General features: G+C 46.4%; 1 protein-coding gene across 13 annotated transcripts in view; it reads left to right on the plus strand.

Annotated features, from left to right (window-relative positions):
- Nucleotides 1-25477, plus strand: part of TENM3 (teneurin transmembrane protein 3) — a 1613133-nt gene that overhangs the window by 578169 nt on the left and 1009487 nt on the right. The window contains exon 1 of one of the 13 annotated variants that reach the window (XM_063920680.1): nt 17252-17318. The exons of the other annotated variants lie outside the window; for them this stretch is intronic. The gene's annotated coding sequence lies outside the window, so the exon portion shown is untranslated. Of the gene's footprint in view, nt 1-17251; nt 17319-25477 lie in introns of those variants that run through there. 13 annotated transcript variants of the gene reach the window in all.

Consider the following 25477-nt stretch of genomic DNA (forward strand, 5'->3'; position numbering starts at 1 on the left):
TGTGCAGCCTCCTCTGTTTTGGACCCCTCCTCCCTGCCGGCTGCTCTGAGAGTCTGAGCTCTAGAGGGCTATGACTCTATGGCACATGCGCAGATCTCAGTGCACTTTGACCATTTTCCCAGTGATTTTTCTACTGCGCATGCGCAGAACTCAGTGAAAATGGCCACTACACCATTTTTACAGTGATTTAACAGTGCTGCTGAAGTTGGCGCGGGACTCTGGAGGGTGAGCATTAAAAAAATGGGTGCAGCATATGCGTTGTAGGCCCCCCTGCACCGCACACACTATGGGTGTGGTTCATAGGGTCGACCACACTACACCCACTATAGATACACCAGTGCTACTAGCTCCAACTGTTTCTCCAGCACTTCATAGCTGCTTCTGCTAATTAGTTACCTTTTTAATGTGGGTGACATGTCTATAGAAGTGTTTCTTAAACTTAGTCCTCAAGGAACTCTAAGGCGTATATTAACAAAAGTGCAGGTTTTCAGAAGTAGAGATGTTGCCCACAGCAACCAATGAGATTCTACTTATCATTTATCTAGCCCCTTCTAGAAGATAATAGCTAGAATCTGATTGGTTGCCCTGGGCAACATATCCACTTCTTAAAACTCACAGTTTAGTAACATTCATCTGCTGGGAGTCCACACTGGTAAGCCGCGGGGGTGTGTGTGTTAGGTTTAGGCTGCAGGGGTAGGGTTAGGCTGTGACGGGGGGTGGGTTTGTATATGTGTGTGTATCACATTGCTGGCACCGGGTATCCTGTCGGTCAGCATCCCGACCGCTGGATACCGGCGTCGAAATGCCGGTGGGGGGCGAGTGCAACAAGCCTCTTGCAAGATCACTACGCTCGCCACACTGTGGGCTCGGACACCCACGAGTGGAAATAGTCCCTGCTAGTCTGCATGGGATCTAGATGGGGCGGGATGTAGGGGGAGGTAATGTGATCGTCAGTCTCCTGACCACCGGTCACATAACTACTGTACATCCCATATATATATATATATATATATATATATATATATAAAAGCACAACAGAATTTGCTGCGCTATATAAGAAACTAATTTATAGATATAAATAAATAAATATATATACAGTATGTAACTACATATATATTTATACACATATATAAATATATATATATCTGTCTTTCCTTTCGCCCCCACACACCACAACAGTCTGTGCCTCCCTCTCTCCTTCCTCCCACACACCCCACAGTCTGTCTCTCCCCAATGATTCCATGCTGCATTCCCAGCTCCCCCACCCCATCCCAAAGCCCTGTATCCCCTCACCAAGCCACTCTCACCCCGGGGAGTGACTCACTTGCGCTGCACTCCTCAGTACTCAGACCCGAACACCACACAGCAGACCCCAATAAAAGTGGCCGGTGCAGATCTGCTGCCATGTCCCGTAACTGCCTGCAACAGAGCTGGAGCCGGAAGAGTGGACACACGCTCACGCGGCACAGTCACTGTGTGTGAGAGGCTGCGCCCACACTGCCTGCAGCTCGCTGCCCTATTTGGATAAGATGGCTCACATCCTTGCCGGGAACGAAGTGGTGTATCCTTAAGGCCTCACTGATCCTTGTGGCCCGGTACAGGTGTCTCCTTTGATTCCCCCCCCCCCCCCCCTGTCGCCGGGCCAGAGGGAGGTTAGGGCTTGCACCTTTGGGGAGGATTAGGCTGCGGGAGGGGGGGGGGGGGGTTAGGGACAGGTTGCGGGGAGGGAGGGTTAGGGAGGTTAGGGATTATTGTTAGTAAACTTACTACTTATGTTTTGGGATCCTGAGCGTCAGGTTGCTGCTGTCGGTATTCTGACTGTCGGCATCCCAAGCGCCGGGATCCTGATAACATCTCCTGTGCTCCAGCTAGTTGATCTGGATAACATACCCTGTTAGAGTTTTTTAAGGACCGGGTTTGAGAAATTCTGGTCTATAGTCTTACTTTTTTGCATATTGGAACACAATTTGCCATTATAGTGGTTGGTAGGTACCTAAATGACATGTTCTCCCACTCAGTGCAAGTGCCCTGCTTGGTAATGAAGGATAAGACAGCGACACGTTTCATCCACTAGCTGTGGACTATTTCAAGCTGAATTTTACTGTTACTGGAAAAAGGTTACTAACATGATATATAACAGTTACAGGAAATACTAAAATAATCAGATTTAGAGAATACACGTAAATCATACATTATTATTATTATTATCCTTTATATGGCGGCACAAGGGTTCTGCAGCACCCAGTGACAGAGTACATAAACAAATAATCAGAACAGGAAATTAGCAACTTACAGTTGACGACAATATAGGACAAGTACAGGGTAATAAACATAGTTACATCAGCAGATGACACTGGAATAAGTATCAGGTGGCAGAAGACTGCTGGATTTGGTGCAGTTGAAGATTATTAAAGTAAGAGAAAGGATAAGCACATGAGGGAAGAGGGCCCTGCTCGTGAGAGCTTACATTCTAAAGGGGAGGGGTACACAGACAGGAGTACATTACATTCGCAATATACATTTATGTGAAAACTATATGTGTCTCTTTTACACACATTTTTAAAAAAAAGCAAAAAAAATTACATTGAGTTTATATTCCTTAAACAACTTTGTGTATAAACCTAGCAATTAAAGCATGACTGGCCTTTAAAACAGGAATTTACACTACAGTGAAAATGACAATATTTTTAGCCTAAGCATGTTCAGGCTAAATTGCCAATTACATATGTGGCTAATATTGCTTTTTTAACCTTTAAGAAATTGCATATGACAAATTACATTTTTATTTATTTTTTATTTTTTCTTACATTTTCAATGTTTAACTGCATTTACACAATGATGCAGAAATACCACTGAATTTATATATGTCTCTGTTACCTTAATAGGAAAAAGCTAAGGCTTATAAAATTGATTAAAATGTAAAACATTCCTTTAGTGTTCTCAAATTCCAGGAGAAAGGGTCATTAATGAAGGAGAGGTGCAGCATAGGAATCCAGCCATTGCAGAAGGGCACATGGAGACGCCGGCGATCACACATATTTGCCTCTGTTCCTTGCAGGATACTACTGGGCCTTTTAACAATATTAATTGACCTGATAGTTATACCACCTCAGAGTATGTTACCAATCGGCATCTACTGCATCCATCAATTTAACTAATTTCTGGGTTTTCTTTTCCATCAAGGTGCAAATTCACCAAAAATAAGATATAATGCACAAATAAACCATTTACTGTAAGTATCAAAGTGTACATATATGCTTCTGCATTGCTTGCTCTGGAAAGAAAATGTGTATACAGTATTCATCCACATGCAAAACACATTGCAGTGTGCACTTTACACTTAGTGTGTTACTAGTCACCATTGCCAGTGTGGTCTTAGACCTATTAATAGCCACAAAGTTTGTGGGCCCTGGTATGAGGAAGGAGACATGTACAGTCATAGTGGCGTGGTCATGCTCACTCGGAAAACCAGTGAACTTGAACATTATGCACAAAGCTACAGTGTGTACTCAAGGGGCCTTACTCTTCTCCCATGGTCTCCGGTGTGTACCCAAGGGGCCTTACTCTTCTCCCATGGTTTCCGGTGTGTACCTAAGGGCCCTTACTCTTCTCCCATGGTCTCTGGTGTGCACCCGAGGGGCCTTACTCTTCTCCCATGGTCTCTGGTGTGCACCCCAAGAGGCTATACTCTTTTCCAATGGTCTCTGGTGTGCACCTGAGGCGCCTTACTCTTCTCCCATGCTCTCTGGTGTGCACCCAAGAGGCCTTACTCTTCTCCCATGGTCTCTGGTGTGCACCCAAGAGGCCTTACTCTTCTCCCAAGGTCTCTGGTGTGCACCCAAGGGACCTTGCTCTTCTTTCATGGCTAGCTAAGGCCCCCAGATGAGCACAGGTAATTAGTGTAGGTTCGTACATACTGTCAGAACTCTGGTATTTTGTGAACCCAAGTTTGAATCTATGTGTGGTCCTGTAGTAGGCACATGGTGCTGGGAACTCAGTGGACGTAGGTACGCCTTGCGCATGAGGAACACTGAGAGATGATAATATCTTTAGGAATATTTATTGACGATTTGCCTGGAAGACATATGGCAATTGAGTTAACCTTGGAACAGTCCAGGTTTGAACAAAGTCTGTACTTAGTAAATAACTGGTACAGATGACCGCAAAAGAAGTATTAACAAGAACTGGACTGGAACCGGTGAGGCAAGTGGAATTGGAGTTTGCTTGGAAGCTGTTTAACTTTAACCAGACCGGAGAAACAACTGAAACTGGAGTCAGAACTTGGAAGCTGATATGCTTGTACCGGACCTTAGAGACAACTGGAACTGGAGTCAGAACTTGGAAGTTGATATACTTGTACTGGTCTGGAACTGGAGAAATAGCTGGAACTGGAGTCAGCCTGGCAGCTGATAAACTTAACCGGACTGAAACTTGAGAGAATGCCGGAGTTAGCCTGGAAGCTGATAAACTTAACCGGACTGGAACTAGAGAGACAGCTGGAACTGCAGAACACACAAGTAGACACATGATGGATTACTCTGGGACTGGAATAGCAGCACACTCTAGAACACACTAGAGAGGTAATATAGCTCCTGGAATCACAGTACATGTGCAAGTACTTGATTATGGAAACACTGAGCTTACAATGCTACTAGAATCACAATACAGGTGCAAGTACTTAGTGCTGGCAATGCTGCTGGAGTCTCAGCATAGGTGAAATACTTGGAACTGAATCACAGTGCTGGTAATGCTGCTGGAGTATTAATGTAAGTGAAATACTTGGAGCTGAATCACAGTGCTGGTGATACTGCAGGAACTTGGGATCGCGGGTAATGAACAGGACAACAGGAACATGAGATGAACTCTGGAGTCTGAGCCTGAACACAGCTGAGATAGCGACAATGTTGTGGGCGATTTGTTAGGGATCTGTCTATCCCTTTTATCCCCCTTGCTGGTTACCCATTGGACAGCGGAGTCATGTGACTAACCAATGCTTGTGGTTGGAGGACTTGCGATCAACTGATCCATAGCAACATGGCAGCGCCCGTACTCCAGAGATAGTGGGACTACATGTGGGTACATGCTCTATAGCAAGCGGGGTACATACTGGAGAGAGTCTCTGCATATTGCAGGCAATCATAAAACATGCTACCAGGCTGAGGATGTGACCTCTGGAGGCCAGCGCATCGGAGCACCGGTAAGTGACGTGATGCAAAATGCGGATTCCTGACACATACTATTTTGTGGTGTACACCGCTGGTAAATACTAGACCAACAGAAATAAGTATCTAAAGGCAGATAGACTTAATCAGGTGCTTGGGTTAATTGCAGTGCACTGGTTTGTACAGCCATACTCACAGTGACACAGGGATGCAGTTAATTTACCTGCTGTCGGGATGCCGGTGGTCAGGAGACGGACACCGGAATCCCAACAGCTGGCGAAATTCCACCGGTCAGAAACCCGACCAAAGCCCCAAATTCCCACTCAGGTGGTGGTCCACACCACAACCAGATGGAGAATATAATAGTGTGGCAGGTAAAGCTTGCCAAAGTGTGGCAAGCACAAGGGATTCCAGCGTTGGTCTCCTAACCACCAGTGTTGCATCCCGGACTCCTCGCACAGACAAGTAGTGGAGATGAAGAGGACCAGCCGGTCATGTATGTGCAGCAGTAATGTGGGATATCACTTGGTCACCCCAGAGATAAGTGCTACAGAATCCAAGTAGTACTGTGGCACTTAAACATAGTGACAAGATAGCACCACACAGGGGCGGATTGTGATTGAAGACCAGCCCAGGAAATTTCTGAAAGCAGCCCTAATGAGGGCAGAGTCATTTTAGGGGGAGGGACCTGTCAAGGGGGGTGGGTCACTCCTCAGAGGTCCTGATTCTGAGACAGACACAGTTGGGGCCTCCTTTGCTTTACGTTATGTTAAAGTTTACCTTCGACTTTATGCACATGATGCTACAATGCCCTTCCCTGATGTACATCTGTACGTCTGAATATACAAGGACTTATATGCCCATTTTCCGTGTCTACTGACACTGCAGTCGTTCCTTTAATCTGCTTCTGATTTTATTGATTTTTCATTCTACAAACCCCTTTTTTTTAACCTTATATGTTTCAAAGTACAGGGAGGGGGAGCACACACTACATACAGCACAGTACAGGGAGGGAACACACACTACATACAGCACAGTACAGGGAGGTAGCACACACTACATACAGCACAGTACAGGGAGGGAGCACACACTACATACAGCACAGGGAGGTAGCACACACTACATACAGCACAGTACAGGGAGGGAGCACACACTACATACAGCACAGTACAGGGAGGGAGCACACACTACATACAGCACAGCACAGGGAGGGAGCACACACTACATACAGCACAGTACAGGGAGGGAGCACACACTACATACAGTACAGGGAGGTAGCACACACTACATACAGCACAGTACAGGGAGGGGGAGCACACACTACATACAGCACAGTACAGGGAGGGGGAGCACACACTACATACAGCACAGTACAGGGAGGTAGCACACACTACATACAGCATAGTACAGGGAGGGAGCACACACTACATACAGCACAGTACAGGGAGGGAGCACACACTACATACAGCACAGGGAGGTAGCACACACTACATACAGCACTGTACAGGGAGGGAGCACACACTACATACAGCACAGTATAGGGAAGGAGCACACACTACATACAGCACAGTACAGGGAGGGAGCACACACTACATACAGCACAGTACAGGGAGGGGGAGCACACACTACATACAGTACAGTACAGGGAGGGAGCACACACTACATACAGCACAGTACAGGGAGGGAGCACACACTACATACAGCACAGTACAGGGAGGAGCACACACTACATACAGTACAGTACAGGGAGGGAGCACACACTACATACAGCACAGTACAGGGAGGGGGAGTACACACTACATACAGCACAGTACAGGGAGGGAGCACACACTACATACAGCACAGTACAGGGAGGGAGTACACACTACATACAGCACAGTACAGGGAGGGGGAGTACACACTACATACAGCACAGTACAGGGAGGGAGCACACACTACATACAGCACAGTACAGGGAGGGAGCACACACTACATACAGCACAATACAGGGAGAGAGCACATACAAGTAGTTAAACACAGATACAGGGGACCCGCGCAGCGGAATCTGTCCCAGTGGTCAATCCACCCCTGATTACATACATAGCCACCACATTATTACATGCATAGCACCACATTACACGAATGGCACCATATTACACATATAGCACCGCATTACATGTATAGCACTGCATTACACAAATAGCGCCACATTACATACATACACACCACATTATACATAGCCACTGCATTACATACGTAGACACCGCATTACATACGAATACACCGCATTACATAAATAGGCCCATCATCATAGACAGACATTAGGCAGCTATAGGGCTGAAGGACGTTGCATTAGAGATTGTCCCAGAGCTGGCTGTGAGTGCTGCCTGATCAGCTGACATCCTGAGAACAAGGTACATCCTGCTCCTATCCAGTCCCCAAACCATACACTGTGACCGGGGACGCCCTAACCCTTACACCATCATGATAATACAAATAAAGTAATTAAAAATAGTAAACCCGGCTCCGACCATCGCTATGCTGCTGCTCCCAGGCTCGTCAAAGAAACCTTTGGCCGGGGCCAGAGAGTGGATGCTGCTGGGCTGGTTAACTTTCTCCAGGTCCCCCACTGGTAGAACAGCTTCACCACTTTTCACGGCTAGTGGCACCTGGAAGTCCCCGCTAGCCTAACTTCCGGATTGCATTCCAATGAACCGCAAGTACTGGAAGTAGTGTGAGCCAGCCCAGCTGAGGCGGATATGGGACCGGCCCATCGGAATCTGTCATGGTGTCCTGGTAGCCCAATCCGACCATGGCTGCCACGCTTGTACAGAACTACTAACGGTGGCCATCTTGGTAAAGGGCATATTCTTCAAGTAATGGAGCATCCTGGAGGCAGCACAGTAGTGCACTTCACAGACCAACAATTAGTAATCGCTACCACCAATCTCAGCGTGCCCCTGCACCTACCCTGTACTAATGGTAAAATATACATCTGGAAACAGTCGTTTTCATGGAGGGGGTCACCACTTATGTCATTTATATTAGTTAAATATGTTTGATACAGCCTATACTAGAGACCATCTATAGTGTTACTTATTAATAATGTATTTCATACACTATCCAGTGTATAAAAAGACCAAGACTCCCTCCAGACTCCCGCACTTGGTCCAATGTTCCGCAGAGCGGCAGATTGTTGATTGCGTTTAGAAACCCCTCTCTAGAAATTCTGTGTTGCCCCTGCATGGCTATGCTAGACACCCTATTGGTGGAGACCACACAGCCTTGCGACGCACTACATGCCATGCTTTAATGTAACTACAGCAATCTCACTGATACGGATTTTCAAAGTACGTTTCTCTGATTACCAGAGAAAGTAGAAAACATGTCAGATAAAGTATATGATAGTATATAGCTAGGCTTGCCATAATAATAATCCCTATAATAGGGACACCTATGATTTACACTGGCGCTCTGGCTGCTTAAAACCAGGTGAAATGCTGCCTTAAATTTAGCCAGCCACTGAACCTGTATAAATCATACTATAGGTGTCCTGGATTAAAGGAATATTATGGCAATCCTATATATAGTAATAGTCACATACTAAAATATTTAAATGCGTAGATAAACAGTCTATATATACTAGCAAGACACAATAAGCATTGCAGTGCTCACTATTAAACTACTGCTTTCTTTCCAATGCTTGTTACATTTCACAGCAGTGATGCATTAGAATTAATTACACTGGAACAGATCAAGGCTATTTAGTATGCCTCTCCATTGTTCTGATGGTTTTTAAATGAAAGAAAATAAATTAATTGGTGATGTTGTACTAATTACCATAATTCCCAAGTTTATTGCTTTATAAATATTAGCCACTCAAGTCATTTTAAAGCTGAGTATTTAATCTGTCATAATAAATATCTCCGCCATGTATAAAGGATTTCCAGCAGATCGGGTTATTCACCCCAAATTCTTCACTCAACAAAAGCAGAGTGGGAAAATTTGTTTTGACAGTGTTTGAAGCATCTTTTGTGTCTCTTCTGTCGGACTTGCTTTCCCTCGCTGATTGCTACCTCCTCATCAATGTGTGTTTGAATGATTCAGACAATTATCTTTTTTTTTTTTTGGGGGGGGGGGTGTTTTTGTACTATTTGCTTTGTGTGTTCTGTAACTTGAGTCAGCGGCTGTTATGGTTACAATTAAATTGCTGGAAAATATGTTGTGTTTTTGTTATATTTGGTATAGGTATAGTACATTATTGAGCACTACAGGAATCAGGAATGCAATGGTATGTGACTTTATTTCTAGAGTATCCTTGAACTCTTCCCTCTGCGATAGTAATTAGCTGCACGCTTTGAAATGGCATTGGTCAGATGTATTGTGATGCACATGACTGCAGTGCCTTGTTAGTCAAACAAGATTTCCAGGTACTTTAATATTGTGCTTCAGTAGCCACCTTACAAGCTTCTAGCAGTCAGCGCGTATTAATCATGCTTCAAATGAAGTAACAAAATTACCTAGTAAACTTGTCAGATGTATTTGTTAGTGATCGAGTAAAACCGAACCTCGCTCATCACTAGTATTTGTGTATTAGTATTATTTATATAAAGAACCTATGACCAGTATTATAAAACACTTTGCAGATTTAGCTTTTGTCCCCGCCACTTATTTCTTGAAGAACAGTTTGTCGTATTGGTGTATGATAGATAGATAGATAGATAGATAGATAGATAGATAGATAGATAGATAGATAGATAGATAGATAGATACTTGTTTACAGGAACTCACATAGTACAGTATATGAAGAAAATAAAAAATGTAAAACTCCAAGCTATGAGGATGTTTTCTTACTATGCATGTGTATGAGCCGCAGTGCGCACGCACAGTGATTGAATTGCTATAGCGGTCACAACGAGGAGTTAATTGCAGAGTGAGTGACAGGAGGACATCATTTGGGGGTGGTAAATGGGGAGTGGTTGGCCAAACGCAGGCGTGTCATGGCTGTTCAGACGGAGTATTCTGTGCGTGCAGACATTAGAGTTGTGATCTTGCTGTGATCTTGCTTCAGAGTGTGTATGTTTGTATATATATATATATATATATATATATACACATATATATCCCTATTCATGTGTTACATTTGTGTACTGAAATAGGTTGGTATTTGAGGAAATTAAGAGGTCTATCCCTATTAATGTGCTCATTACACTGTCTACAGCTTATCAAAATCTCTCCTCTCGCAAAATGAAATCCTACACATTAATAGGAGCATCATACCTCCCAACATTTTCTTTTTGAGGAATAGGGACATGTGTGAGCCACATGCCACAAGGGGTTATCACCTGTCACTTTCACTTTCAATGTGCTGAACCGCCCTGTCCCACTTCCTGAAATCACAGTTTGCACGCCAGGTATGCCATGATTGCTCTGTGTGCTGCTCCAGTTCATCGCTGATCTGCAGTAAACAGAACATACCTCCCCACTGCCCTCAAATCTGTACAGCTGGGAGGTATTGAGCATGACTTCCCAAATGATCATTTGCTCAGTGGGTCTGTATTTAAGGGGATTCAATATTACAATGTGATTCACCCAGTGTGTAGTATTCACCCAGTAAATGAGAGGTGTAGAAATAAACTAGAATATATATAACTGCATTTTTTCATACTTTGGAGGTCTGTATATTCCATAGCGTCCCGATATAGTCAGTGAATAATGAGCGCTAGGACCCATAAAGAAATCCGGTTTCTTCTGAAGTTGTAACGTCACAAAATTATACACTAAATAATAAATGAAAGGCAAATTCCCAGGAGTGCAAGAAAATAATGGGACAAAAATAAGAAGAATGTCTTTAAAGCAAATAACATAAGACGTACATTGGACTCCAGAGACAACGGTGCATATAAAAAAAAAAGGTTCCATGGAAAGAAGATAAATGTATTATATTATAACCATAATGTACTCCCCAATTGAATATAATAAAAGATGTAACAGCATTGGCATGTATATTGTATGGATCCCTGAGCAATGAGCCTGGGTGGAGGTTATTTTCTGTTTAGCAGCGTTTTGTCATAGATTGCATTTTTTATTACTTCTTACAGATGAATCCTCTCTCCGCAGTTGGAAATGAATTGGGGAAGGCTTCCAGATACTATTATAATTCAATATGCTGGATTTTTTTGCCAGGTCATTGCCTTTATCCAAGACCTACTTGTACGGAGATGCACTTAAAGTAGTATAGTATTTATTCTTTTTACAGAAAGGGTAATAGACTTATGGTATAACGTACCAGAATATCTATTTCTGACTCGCTCAGTACAATTAAAAAAAAAAAAAAAAAAAAAGTAAATGGAACAAACGTGTTTCATAGGCAACTGCAGGTAAGAGTCTGCAGCAGTGTACTTTCAGAGGTAGGATCCCAAAAGCTGGTAGCTGTAGACAAACACAGAGCCAAAATCCTATGGCTGCCACCTGTCCGGGGTTTCTACAGACAGTTCAGTAACAACAAGATCTATCCAAAGTCTGAGGGTAACCTACTGTCGGCTACTAAATGTGTGAGTGCTTGGTGCGAGGAGGATCAGCTGTAGGGAGCTACTATATCATCAGTCCTTCAAAATGCCTGTTTCCTGCCTAAGGGCCTAATTCAGAGTTGATCGCAGCAGCAAATTTGTTAGCAGTTGGGCAAAACCATGTGCTGTGCAGGTGGGGCAGATATAACATGTGCAGAGAGAGTTAGATTTGGGTGGGGTGTGTTCAAACTGAAATCTAAATTGCAGTGTAAAAATAAAGCAGCCAGTATTTACCCTGCACAGAAACAAAATAACACACCAAAATCTAACTCTCTCTGCACATGTTATATCTGCCACACCTGCAGTGCACATGGGGGGTAATTCCAAGTTGATCGCAGCAGGAAAATTTTTAGCAGTTGGGCAAAACCATGTGCACCATGTGGGGCAAAATTGTCCGGCAATGGCAAAGAGACGCAATACTTAAAACAGACTGTGGATGAGTTTATGAACAGAGACTCAGGGGTACATTTACTAAGCAGTGATAAGAGCGGAGAAGTGAGCCAGTAGAGAAGTTGCCCATAGCAACCAATCAGCACTGAAGTAACATCTATAATTTGCATACTATAAAATGATACAGAACTGCTGATTGGTTGATGGGGAAATTTCTCCACTGGCTCACTTCTCCGTTCTTATCACTGTATAGTAAATGTACCCCTAAGTCTCCAAAACAGTGTCTTAATCACCTCCCATTTGTCCTCAAAAGCTATCTCTGGCCCATATCCTGCAGACTGACTCTGACTCTGACGCTGACAGGTCAGACATGAAGGAGGGGGAGGGGGACTCAGAGGGGGGGGGGGGGGGGACGCAGCTCTGTCACAGGGAATTGAGGCTCTTATAGAGGCAATCAGAGATTTTCTGCATTGTCCTGATAAGGTGTCAGAGGAGTGTGAGGAATCGTATTTTGATGTAAAAATGAAGTCCTCAGTAACTTTTCCTGCGTCCTGTTTGAAGAACCGTGGGTTAATCTTGATAAGAAATTTCAGATCCCTGAAAGGTTGTTCTCATCTTTTCCTTTTCCTTTGGAAGATATGAAAAAATGGAAAAACCCGCCCATAGTGGACACATCAGTCTCTAGGCTGTCACGAAAGATTGTATTGCCTGTACCTGGTGCAGCCTCCTTAAAAGACACGATCGTAAAATTGAGACTACACTGAAATCATTGTACACAGCTGCTGGGGTGGCCCAAAGACCCACTATTGCATGTGCGTGGATCACAAAAGCCATTGCTAATTGGTCAGGTAACCTAATTGATGTCACAATCCTGACTGTAGGTTTTATATTTGGTGACTTACCCCTGCCATCTGTCCTGGATCCTGTGTCTTTTCACTCACGGAGTTAAACAGCTTGTCAGTTTTCCTGAGTTCTCTGCCTGAGAGGTAATAGTTAATTAGCTCCACCTGTGGTGATCTCCTGTGTGAGGCTGAATTCAGTAATCTAAAAGCAAGCATCCTGTGTTTTGCAGAAGTCCAGGCTTCAGTGTTCTCTTGGCCTGCTAGGCCTCATTCTACATCACAGCCTTGGCTAGAGTAGTCACATGACAGTGACATCACCTAATCCTGCCCACCAATCATCAAGGACCAGGAAGTATAAATCAGGAGGCTGAGTTGGGATCTGGGCCAGTTCCTTGTGTCACATACAGCCTTGTGTGGGTCTTAAGCTGAGCTCCCTAAAGGTAACCTTTGTACCTAAGTTCCTGTGGAAACTCTGTTCCCTTGTTACCGTTTGGTTTATTTGTGTGTTGCCATTTGATTTCACCATTTCCCTGAGACTCAATGTAAAGGTACAGCTGCAATGTTTCGTCTTAAAGGCACAGTACTGAATTCCGTGTTCTCCACTGAAAACCACAGCTGTCGTGTTTCAGTTTTACTACTGTTGTAGTTGGGATCTCCAGGCCTCAGTACCTCCGTGCTTCCAGCACCTCAGCATCTCCGTGCCTCAGCATCTCCGTGCCTCAGCACCTCAGTGCCTCAGCATCTCCGTGCCTCAGTACCTCCGTGCTTCCAGCACCTCCGTGCCACAGCACCTCCGTGCCACAGTACCTCCGTGCCTCAGTACCTCCGTGCTTCCAGCACCTCAGCATCTCCGTGACTCAGCATCTCCGTGCCTCAGCACCTCAGTGCCTCAGCATCTCCGTGCCTCAGTGCCTCAGTACCTCCGTGCTTCCAGCACCTCCGTGCCACAGCACCTCCGTGCCACAGTACCTCCGTGCCTCAGTACCTCCGTGCTTCCAGCACCTCAGCACCTCCGTGACTCAGCATCTCCGTGACTCAGCATCTCCGTGACTCAGCATCTCCGTGCCTCAGCACCTCAGTGCCTCAGCATCTCCGTGCCTCAGTGCCTCAGTACCTCCGTGCTTCCAGCACCTCCGTGCTTCCAGCACCTCCGTGCTTCCAGCACCTCCGTGCTTCCAGCACCTCCGTGCCACAGCATCTCCGTGCCTCAGTACCTCCGTGCCACAGCATCTCCGTGCTTCCAGCACCTCCGTGCCTCAGCACCCCTACGCACCCCAGTGTCTCTACGCACCCCAGTGCCTCCACGCACCTCAGTGCCTCCAAGCACCTCAGTGCCTCCAAGCACCTCAGTGCCTCCAAGCACCTCAGTGCCTCCAAGCACCTCAGTGTCTCCAAGCACCTCAGTGTCTCCAAGCACCTCAGTGTCCCCAAGCACCTCAGTGTCTCCAAGCACCCCGTGCCCTTTAGCACAATTATACCTGGTATTCTTCACTGATTCATCAGTGCCTTTCCAGTTCTGTCTTTCAGGAGACCTTCAGCATGCCTCCTGTCTGCCGACCTAATCCTGCATGAGGAGAACCTAGATTCGACCATCTCTGCTGCGGTTCCTCTTCCCAGTCTCCGGAGGAAACCCAGAGTCCACGGCATTTCCAAACCAGGTCAGTGGTAGTATTCACATAATCCTCCAGTCGCCCGCACAGACTTCACTACACCGGGTTCACAAAAACCTCAGTCATGACAGTAGGAACTGGCCACATGGACCCGGCCGAAAGTGTTAGTCTGACGCATGACCTCCTAAGCAATATTGCAGGACGCTTGGAAGGTCTGGAGTCGACTCAGCATCGATTGGCACAGTGTCTGCAGCGGAATTCGTCCTCCAGAGATTCTATGACCTTCTGCTCTAAGACTCCTGACCAACTGCAGATTTTCTACCAGATGTTACTACAGTTACAAGAACTTTTGTCTAGTATTCTCTCTGTGATGCCTGATCTCCTCAGGAATACTACCAACGTTGTTGATCCTGTTTTGTCCCATCCAGTTAATAGAGTCTCTTCCTCTGCGCAAGGGAAAGTTTTTCATCAGAGCTATCCACGGCCCAAGCTCTCTGAAGCTGAACGTCAGCGGCGTAAGGAGCTACATCTCTGTCTTTACTGTGGAAATTCTGGTCATTTTGTTAAAGACTGCATTCTTCGCAAGCCAGGTAATAGTGACAAATCTCAGTATCATAGTGCTCATGTCTACAAGTCATCCACAGTATCCGATTCTTCTGCTGCTGACGGGGGTATCAAGAAGGCTACTCTTCTGAGAGAGACTCAAATTTATGACTGGGGTCCGGTGGTTAAAAGACCTTATCCCAAGTTGGGTGTCCAGAGAAGAATGTTCAAGCCATTTACAGTCACAGAGGAGTCCGTGTCCACAGACCCAGGAGGGGCGTTTTCAGAGCGTCCAGCCCCAGGAGGGGCGTTTTCAGAGCGTCCAGCCCCAGGAGGGGCGTTTTCAGAGCGTCCAGCCCCAGGAGGGGCGTCTTCAGAGCGTCCAGCCCCAGGAGGGGCGTCTTCAGAGCGTCCAGCCCCAGAGAGTCTTCAGAGTGCTGCCCAGCCAGTGAGTCTTCAGAGTGCTGCCCAGCCAGTGAGTCTTCAGAGTGCTGCCCAGCCAGTGAGTCTTCAGAGTGCTGCCCAGCCAGAGATTCTACAGAGTGCTGCCCAGCCAGAGATTCTACAGAGTGCTGCCCAGCCAGAGATTCTACAGAGTGCTGCCCAGCCAGAGATTCTACAGAGTGCTGCCCAGCCAGAGATTCTACAGAGTGCTGCCCAGCCAGAGATTCTACAGAGTGCTGCCCAGCCAGAGATTCTACAGAGTGCTGCCCAGCCAGAGATTCTACAGAGTGCTGCCCAGCCAGAGATTCTACAGAGTGCTGCCCAGCCCCGTGAAGAGGGGGCTCTTGCCTCAGCCCAGCCCCGTGAAGAGGGGGCTCTTGCCTCAGCCCAGCCCCGTGAAGAGGGGGCTCTTGCCTCAGCCCAGCCCCGTGAAGTGGGGGCTCTTGCCTCAGCCCAGCCCCGTGAAGTGGGGGCTCTTGCCTCAGCCCAGCCCCGTGAAGTGGGGGCTCTTGCCTCAGCCCAGCCCTGTGAAGAAAGGGCTCAGCCCGTCCCGGTTCCAGCCGGTCCAGCAATATTCCAGGCCCTGCCTGGTCAGTCCGTCCCGGTTCCAGCCGGTCCAGCAATACTCCAGGCCCAGCCTGGTCAGTCCGTCCCGGTTCCAGCCGGTCCAGCAATACTCCAGGCCCAGCCTGGTCAGTCCGTCCCGGTTCCAGCCGGTCCAGCAATACTCCAGGCTCCGCCTGGTCAGTCCGTCCCGGTTCCAGCCGGTCCAGCAATACTCCAGGCTCCGCCTGGTCAGTCCGTCCCGGTTCCAGCCGGTCCAGCAATACTCCAGGCCCAGCTTGGCCAGTCCGTTCCGGTTCCAGCCGGTCCAGCAATACTCCAGGACCAGCCTGGTCCGTCTCCTTTGGCTCCAGCCAATTCAAGTATCCTTGGATTCAATCCAGTCCTACTCGTCCAGCCAAAGCTTTCTTCAGTTTCATCCTCTAAGCTTTCGTCTGATGGTTTTCCACCTATTTACTTTGATGGAGATTTATTGCAATATGCCGCTCTGGTTGAACAATTTCTCTCTCGGATGGAGTCTGATCCTTCAGGTGCAGTAACTCTTTCCAACGTTACTCGATATCTGTTCCTGGCATTCAGAGGAAGAGCTTTGGAGTGGGCCAACATGCTCTTTGAGAGTAATGATCCTGTGTTCCATGACTTACAGACTTTCAGTAACGCTGTAGTTAAAGAATTTAGTCCTAAACCTTTGGAATCTGCATCAACGAAGGTCCTAAATTCTTCTGTATGAATTTCTCAAGTTCCTCTAAGATTCAAGATGGGTGTCCGGAGTCCACCCTTGAAGAGGGGGATACTGTCACAATCCTGACTGTAGGTTTTATATTTGGTGACTTACCCCTGCCATCTGTCCTGGATCCTGTGTCTTTTCACTCACGGAGTTAAACAGCTTGTCCGTTTTCCTGAGTTCTCTGCCTGAGAGGTAATAGTTAATTAGCTCCACCTGTGGTGATCTCCTGTGTGAGGCTGAATTCAGTAATCTAAAAGCAAGCATCCTGTGTTTTGCAGAAGTCCAGGCTTCAGTGTTCTCTTGGCCTGCTAGGCCTCATTCTACATCACAGCCTTGGCTAGAGTAGTCACATGACAGTGACATCACCTAATCCTGCCCACCAATCATCAAGGACCAGGAAGTATAAATCAGGAGGCTGAGTTGGGATCTGGGCCAGTTCCTTGTGTCACATACAGCCTTGTGTGGGTCTTAAGCTGAGCTCCCTAAAGGTAACCTTTGTACCTAAGTTCCTGTGGAAACTCTGTTCCCTTGTTACCGTTTGGTTTATTTGTGTGTTGCCATTTGATTTCACCATTTCCCTGAGACTCAATGTAAAGGTACAGCTGCAATGTTTCGTCTTAAAGGCACAGTACTGAATTCCGTGTTCTCCACTGAAAACCACAGCTGTCGTGTTTCAGTTTTACTACTGTTGTAGTTGGGATCTCCAGGCCTCAGTACCTCCGTGCTTCCAGCACCTCAGTATCTCCGTGCCTCAGCATCTCCGTGCCTCAGCACCTCAGTGCCTCAGCATCTCTGTGCCTCAGTACCTCCGTGCTTCCAGCACCTCCGTGCCACAGCACCTCCGTGCCACAGTACCTCCGTGCCTCAGTACCTCCGTGCTTCCAGCACCTCAGCATCTCCGTGACTCAGCATCTCCGTGACTCAGCATCTCCGTGCCTCAGCACCTCAGTGCCTCAGCATCTCCGTGCCTCAGTACCTCCGTGCTTCCAGCACCTCCGTGCCACAGTACCTCCGTGCCTCAGTACCTCCGTGCTTCCAGCACCTCAGCACCTCCGTGACTCAGCATCTCCGTGACTCAGCATCTCCGTGCCTCAGCACCTCAGTGCCTCAGCATCTCCGTGCCTCAGTGCCTCAGTACCTCCGTGCTTCCAGCACCTCCGTGCTTCCAGCACCTCCGTGCCACAGCATCTCCGTGCCTCAGTACCTCCGTGCCACAGCATCTCCGTGCTTCCAGCACCTCCGTGCCTCAGCACCCCTACGCACCCCAGTGTCTCTACGCACCCCAGTGCCTCCACGCACCTCAGTGCCTCCAAGCACCTCAGTGCCTCCAAGCACCTCAGTGTCTCCAAGCACCTCAGTGTCTCCAAGCAGTCTCCAAGCACCTCAGTGTCTCCAAGCACCTCAGTGTCTCCAAGCACCTCAGTGTCTCCAAGCACCTCAGTGTCCCCAAGCACCTCAGTGTCTCCAAGCACCCCGTGCCCTTTAGCACAATTATACCTGGTATTCTTCACTGATTCATCAGTGCCTTTCCAGTTCTGTCTTTCAGGAGACCTTCAGCATGCCTCCTGTCTGCCGACCTAATCCTGCATGAGGAGAACCTAGATTCGACCATCTCTGCTGCGGTTCCTCTTCCCAGTCTCCGGAGGAAACCCAGAGTCCACGGCATTTCCAAACCAGGTCAGTGGTAGTATTCACATAATCCTCCAGTCGCCCGCACAGACTTCACTACACCGGGTTCACAAAAACCTCAGTCATGACAATTGAGTGGTTAGATTCCTTGCCTAGGGGGCTGTTGTTTTACTCCTGCAGCATATACAGGACTCTGCAAACTTTATGGTGGAGGCCATAAAAGAGATAGGCTTGCTTAACGCACGCACCACCGCTATAGCAGTGTTGGCACGCAGAGTATTGTGGCTACGCCAGTGGACTGCTGACGCGGACTCCAGGAAAGGCGTGGAAGGCCTACCATTCACGGGAGAGGCCTTGTTTGGAGATGAACTAGACAAATGGATCTCCAAAGCTACTGAGGGTAAGTCTACGTATCTTCCTTCCGCAGCCCCCCCAACCAAGAAGGCTTATTCAGCTTCTAAGTTGCAGTCCTTTCGGACGGCCAAGTTCAAGGGCAAATACAGTGGTGCTTCTACGTCCTCCAGCGGCGCAAGAGGTAAACCACACAAACCAGCAACTGCAGGTGCTCAGGAACAGAGCTCAAGCTCTGCTTCCTCAAAGCCTTCAGCATGACGGAGAACCACGAAGTCTGGAAGGCTGTCAGGTGGGAGCCCAACTACGATTCTACAGTCAGATCTGGTCAAGTTCGTGCCAGGATCTCTGGGTCATGGATATTATTTCCCAGGGCTACAGACTGGAGTTCCAAGAGCTCACACCTCACAGGTTCTTCAAATCAGGCTTACCAGTTTCACAAGAGGCAAGTATAACTTTACAGCATGCCATCCAAAAACTGGTACAGACTCAAGTCATTGTTCCAGTTCCACCTCATCTGCAAAACAAGGGGTACTTTTCCAGCCTGTTTGTAATACCGAAGCCGGACGGTTCGGTAAGGCTGATTCTGAACCTCAAGTCGTTGAACACGTAGTTACGAGTGTTCAAATTCAAGATGGAGTCTCTGAAAGCGGTAATCTCAGGTCTGGAGGAGGGGGAATTCCTACTGTCTCTGGATATCAAGGATGTGTACCTTCACATTCCGATCTGGCCGCCTCATCAGGCTTACCTACGGTTTGCACTTGAGGACTGTCACTACCAGTTCCAGGCCCTGCCATTTGGTCTCTCCATGGCACCAAGGGTGTTCACCAAGGTGATGACAGAGATGATGTTTCTACTCCGCAAACAGAGAGTGAACATAATTCCGTACCTGGATGATCTCCTGATAAAAGCACCGTCCAGGGAAAGGTTGCTGGACAGCATTGGTCTTTCAACCAAACTCCTCCAAGATCACAGGTGGATTCTGAACCTTCCGAAATCTCACCTGGAGCCAAAACGGAGGGGCTTCCATTCCTGGCAATGATACTGGACACAGAGTCACAGAAAGTGTTCCCTCCATTTAAAAAGGCATTGGCAATCCAGTCAATGGTTTTGGATGTTCTGAAGCCAACCCAGATATCGGTGCATCTATGCATTCGCCTTCTGGGGAAAATGGTGGCCGGTTACGGGGCGCTTCAATACGGAAGGTTTCACGCAAGACCCTTCCAGCTCGATCTGTTGGACAAATGGTCTGGATCGCATCTTCACATGCACCAGAGGATCTGTCTGTCGCCAAAAGCCAGGATCTCCCTTCTGTGGTGGCTACAGACTTCTCACCTTGTCGAGGGTCGCAGGTTCGGAATTCAGAACTGGATTCTGTTAACCACAGACACAAGCCTCAGAGGTTGGGGAGCAGTCACCCAGGGGGTGCAGTTTCAAAGAAGATGGTCAAGTCAGGAAGTCATCCTTCCAATCAACATTCTGGAACTCAGGACCATATACAATGCCCTTCTGCAGGCCTCACATCTTCTTTAAGATCAGGTCATTCAGGTCCAGTCGGACAATGTGACGGAGGTGATGTACATAAATCGACAGGGCGGAACGAAAAGCAGAGCAGCAATGTAGGAGGTGTCAAGAATTCTCCTCTGGGCAGAAAAAAAAATGCTGTTGTCAGCGGTTTTCATTGCGGGAGTAGACAACTGGGAAGCAGACTTCCTCAGCAGACACAACCTGCACCTGGGGGAGTGGGGCCTTCACCCGGAAGTTTTCAGGTGCTTGACACGTCGATGGGGATATCAACAGATCGACATGATGGCCTCTTGTCTCAACAAGAAGCTCATGCAGTATTGTTCCAGGTCAAGAGACCCACAGGCAGTCGTGGTAGACGCCCTGATGACTCCATGGGTCTATCAGATGGTGTATGTGTTTCCTCCACTTCCTCTGATCCCAAGAATTCTAAAGCGAATAAGAAGGGAAAAGGTTCAACCAATACTCATTGCTCCGGACTGGCCAGGAAGGGCCTGGTATGCGGATCTTCTGGAGATGCTCCTCGAAGATCTGTGGCCTCTACCTCTTCTTGAGGAGCTTCGGCAACAAGGCCCGTTCGTCTATCAGGACTTACTGCAACTACGTTTCACAGCATGGAAGTTGCACGGCTGATTCTAGCAAGGAAAGGGATCCCTAACAAGGTTATCTTGACTATGATCCAGGCCAGGAAGGGGGTAATGTCTAAGCATTACCATCACATTTGGACAAAATACATCTCTTGGTGTGAGAGCAGAACTTCTTCTGTGGTGGAATTTCATCTGGGACGTTTCCTGCTTTTTCTGCAGGCAAGTGTGGATTTGGGCCTACGTCTGGGCTCCATAAAAGTCCAGATTTCGGCCTTGTCCATTTTCTTTCAAAGACAATTGGCTTCTCTCCATGAGGTCCAGACTTTCTTGAAAGGTGTTCTGCACATTAAACCTCTCTTTGTGCCTCCCACGGCACCTTGGGATCTCAATGTGGTGCTGCAGTTCCTCCAATCGGACTGGTTTGAACCGTTACAGGAGGTGAGCGTAAAATATCTTACGTGGAAGACCGTCACACTGTTGGCCTTGGCTTCAGCAAGACATGTGTCGAAGCTGGGGGTTTTGTCTCACAAAAGTCCCTATTTAGGACAGAGCTGAACTCAGAACTCGTCAGCAATTTCTTCCTAAAGTGGTGTCTGCGTTTCACATCATCCAACCTATTGTGGTTCCGGCCCCCCTCCCCTGCTCGACACAGGCTTTCTCTATAATTTTGGACAGGCACACCATGCTGCACCCTACCTGATTTTTACCTGCCTCACAACAGAGACTGCATTGGGGGACAGAGGACTACCTCCCTTCCATTCCTAATACTGCGTGTGTCTCTGCCTGTCTCTGCTCCTCTCTCCCTGTGAGAAACACAGTGATATACTTCAGCTGCACACCTTGTAACAACAGTGGTACACTCTTCCATTATATAATTTTTGTGACATTTCTCTCTTGCTCTGTATTGAGTCATACTAAAATTACAACACCTGGCCATGGAGCGGTATGTGGCTAAAATGACACGGGCGCCTAAAGGTTCCCAGAATAAAAATAAAACGGCATCTAAAGATAAAGACACCTGTTCGGATCACTCCCTCTCCCCTGCCTCACCCAGTCAGGGAGATTCCACGGATACAGTGGCCGTAGCTGATAAATTCAGTCCTTCTGTCCAGAGGGCCAAAGAAATCTTGAACATTATTTCACTCCTTTTGGATGAAAAGTTGGCTCCACTAATGGAGGCCATTAACTTGGCTGCTGCTCAAATAACACAACACACCAAACGTTTTGTGGAAGCGGAGGACCACATATCCACTTTGGATGGTGACCACCAACATGAGGCCAAATCACAACTGCAAACACGCGACAACAGTCTTGCGGCTCTAAACGATAAAATTAAATATTTGGAAAATCGCAATCTGCGGAATTACCTACGCCTTATTGGCCTTCTGGAATCGGTCCAACCGAAAGATCTCCTGGATCTGGTTTCTCGCTGGCTTCCTGAAACTCTGGGTCTCCCTTCCTCGCCCACATCCTACATGGTGGAAAGGGCTCTTCGCATCGGCCTTGATAAACAGACTACTCAACACCACCCTAGACCAGTTATCTTCAAGCTTCTGAACTACCTGGAGAAGGTGAAAATTATGGAGGCTTACCACAAATCCAACAACTTCTGCTATGAGGACTCTAAATCGCTTCTTTTTCAGGACTTTTAATTCTAAGTTTCCTCACGAAGAGGAGGTTTTTCCGGTCGGCAAAGAACTTTTCTCAAAAGACATCCGATTTGCACTCCTTTATCCTGCAAAGCTGAGGATTCTTCATGCTGGCAAACTGCATTATTTTGACACCCCTGATACTGCCCGGAACTTATTTAAATCTTTGTCTTCGTCCTCATCTGACTCGTATATGGATAATGCCAATTGACTGTCCATAGACTGATAAGTATTGCCAAAATATGTCTCCCTTCTTTTTTTCTAATGTGTGATACAATGTTTTATTTGTTTTTTTCTGACTTCACTGTTGTTATTGTTGCGAGTGGTTTCTCCTGTTATACTGTGGTTACCAGGGTGGAGAGGAAATGTTTATCCATTTCCCCTGCCTGTTCTTAATTTTTCCTCTATTTCTAATCTTAATAATATTTTTACTGTATTTCGGCGGTTCTTAGAGCTATCATAGTGGGTTCAAAAAATGTAAAAAAAACTTTGACAGGTGGCAATTGTTATATGTAATTGTAGCATTTACATGTATTGTAGTACAAATTTTTTTTTCCTGATTATTATATGTACCTTTTCTTGATACTAGTTTTTAGTCCCTCCCCTGCTCGCTGGGTCAGGTGGTCAGACGCTTTACTATGGCTTCCCCTTCCACGTTCCATCAGACTGGGTATCGGATAATGGGGCAGATGTATTAACCTGGAGAAGGCATAAGGAAGTGATAAACCAGTGATATGTGCAAGGTGATAAAGGCACCAGCCAATCAGATCCTAACTGTTAATTTACATATTGGAACTGATTGGCTGGTGCCTTTATCACCTTGCACATATCACTGGTTTATCACTTCCTTATGCCTTCTACAGGTTAATACATCTGCCCCAATGTCAGGGCCTATTGCTACTGACATCTCCACGGAAAATCTAAGACTTCTCTTAAACTGTTTTTTTGGAATGTGGAAGGGTTGAACACTTCAATTAAGTGGGAAAAAAATGTAAGTCATCTTAAAAAGTTTCATCCAGATGTTGCATTTTTACAAGAGACACACTGGCGACTTACAGACCCTAACAAAGTAAGGGATAATTGGATTATAGGTGTGCCTCTTACACTACGAAAACTTGAGGAGTGCTACTTTTATTTAGTAAATCATTACATTATGAGATTAAGTATAAATGGATAGATCCTGAAGGGAGGTTTTCATTTTTGCAGGTACTGTAGATATTGAATGGGAAAGGTTCACTTTAGCGTGCATTTACGCCTCCACATGGCTGAACATATTATTTTTTTCAGACCTTTTTGTTAACCTACAATGTTGGATTTAAGGCTCTTTAATTATGGGGGTGACTTGAATGTAGTTTTTGATCCTTCCCTAGATGTGTCGGGTGGACCCAGACAGGCAGGGTTGAGTAGATCCCCTCCATCCACCTCATCACTATTGTTGGATTTATTCCAAATAATGGATCCCTGGCGGTTCTTATATCCTGATTCTAGAGAATACACCTTTTTCTCTCATCCACATAAGTTATTCTCCCAATTAGTCTATTGGTTGATATCAGGTTCATTGATTCATGGAGTTGAAGACTCGACTATAGCTAACATTCTTTTATCTGACCACGCCCCCATCACCCTTAGACTTTCCTTGACAGCACCCGCACATATTCCAACAATTAGCACTTTCCAGATTACCTAGCCTCCTCTGAAGATTTTAAACTTCACTTAATCCAATCCTTTTCTAACTATGCTCATGATAATTGTGTTCATTCTGACGGCATAAATTTTTTTGGGCAGGCTTCAAAACTGGTTCTCCGGGGCCACATACTATCTTATGTCGCCACTAAGGAAAAACAATTTCAGGAAAGATTATCCCATGAGACCCAAAAAGTTACCTTGTCATACTCTCAATTATTAGCTGACCCTTCTGAATCTAACAGATTATTATACAAGGATGCCAAATCAGTCCATGATAACCTTTGTGCTGAACAAGCTAACTTATTCCTATCGTTTCAATCTAATAAATATTTCCGATTGGGCAATCACCCTGGAAAATTATTAGCAAACTTAGTGAAAGCATCTTATGCCCCTAAACACATCCCATCTATTTGAAATAATCAGCTTACATTGACACTGACTCAGGATAAAATTAGTAACGTTTTTCTTGAATCTCTTGAAAATGTATCCAGTATACTGCGCCCCCTGACTAACCCACCAAGGGTTTGGACTTTTTAACTCATGCAGGCCTTCCTACCCTTTCAGCTGATGACAGAGAAGCTCTTAGCTCTCCCATCACAGATGTGGAGTTGGAGGCGGTTATTAAATCTTTACCCAATGGTAAAACCCCAGGACCAGATGGCCTATCTGTCGCGTACTACAAACTCCTATCCCCACACATAAGAGAACATCTTTCCAAACTCTATAATTCTATTCTTACAGGTCACTCTGCCCCATCTGATTTTAACACAGCCAGGGTAATTGTCCTCCCCAAACCGAATAAAGACCCCACTTTGGTTTCCTCTTAAAGACCAATCTCCCTTTTGAACCAGGGTTTCAAGATTTTTACAAAAATGATAACATCTTGTCTTCAGTTGGTTCTGCCTAAATTGCTACCCCCTGCCCAGACAGGTTTTCTGTGTAAGGCTTTCTTGACAATGAATGCCCATAATACCCGTTACTTTAAACTACATCAAGGCACTAGACAGGGTTGCCCCTTATCCCCACTTCTGTTCAACTTGGCATTGGATCCCCTTTTTTGGAATTTCCTGAAAGACGGTAGATGGCATGGCATTAAATTGACCCATTTGGAACTTAAATTCTCAGCATTCGATGATGATATCCTGCTCTATTTTAGTAATCCCCACGCTGCACTACCTCACTTACTCTCCATTTTGAATTCCTTTGAACTAGTGTCTGAAT

This window comes from Pseudophryne corroboree, chromosome 1 (genome assembly GCF_028390025.1).
Source record: "Pseudophryne corroboree isolate aPseCor3 chromosome 1, aPseCor3.hap2, whole genome shotgun sequence".
Taxonomy (NCBI): domain Eukaryota; kingdom Metazoa; phylum Chordata; class Amphibia; order Anura; family Myobatrachidae; genus Pseudophryne; species Pseudophryne corroboree.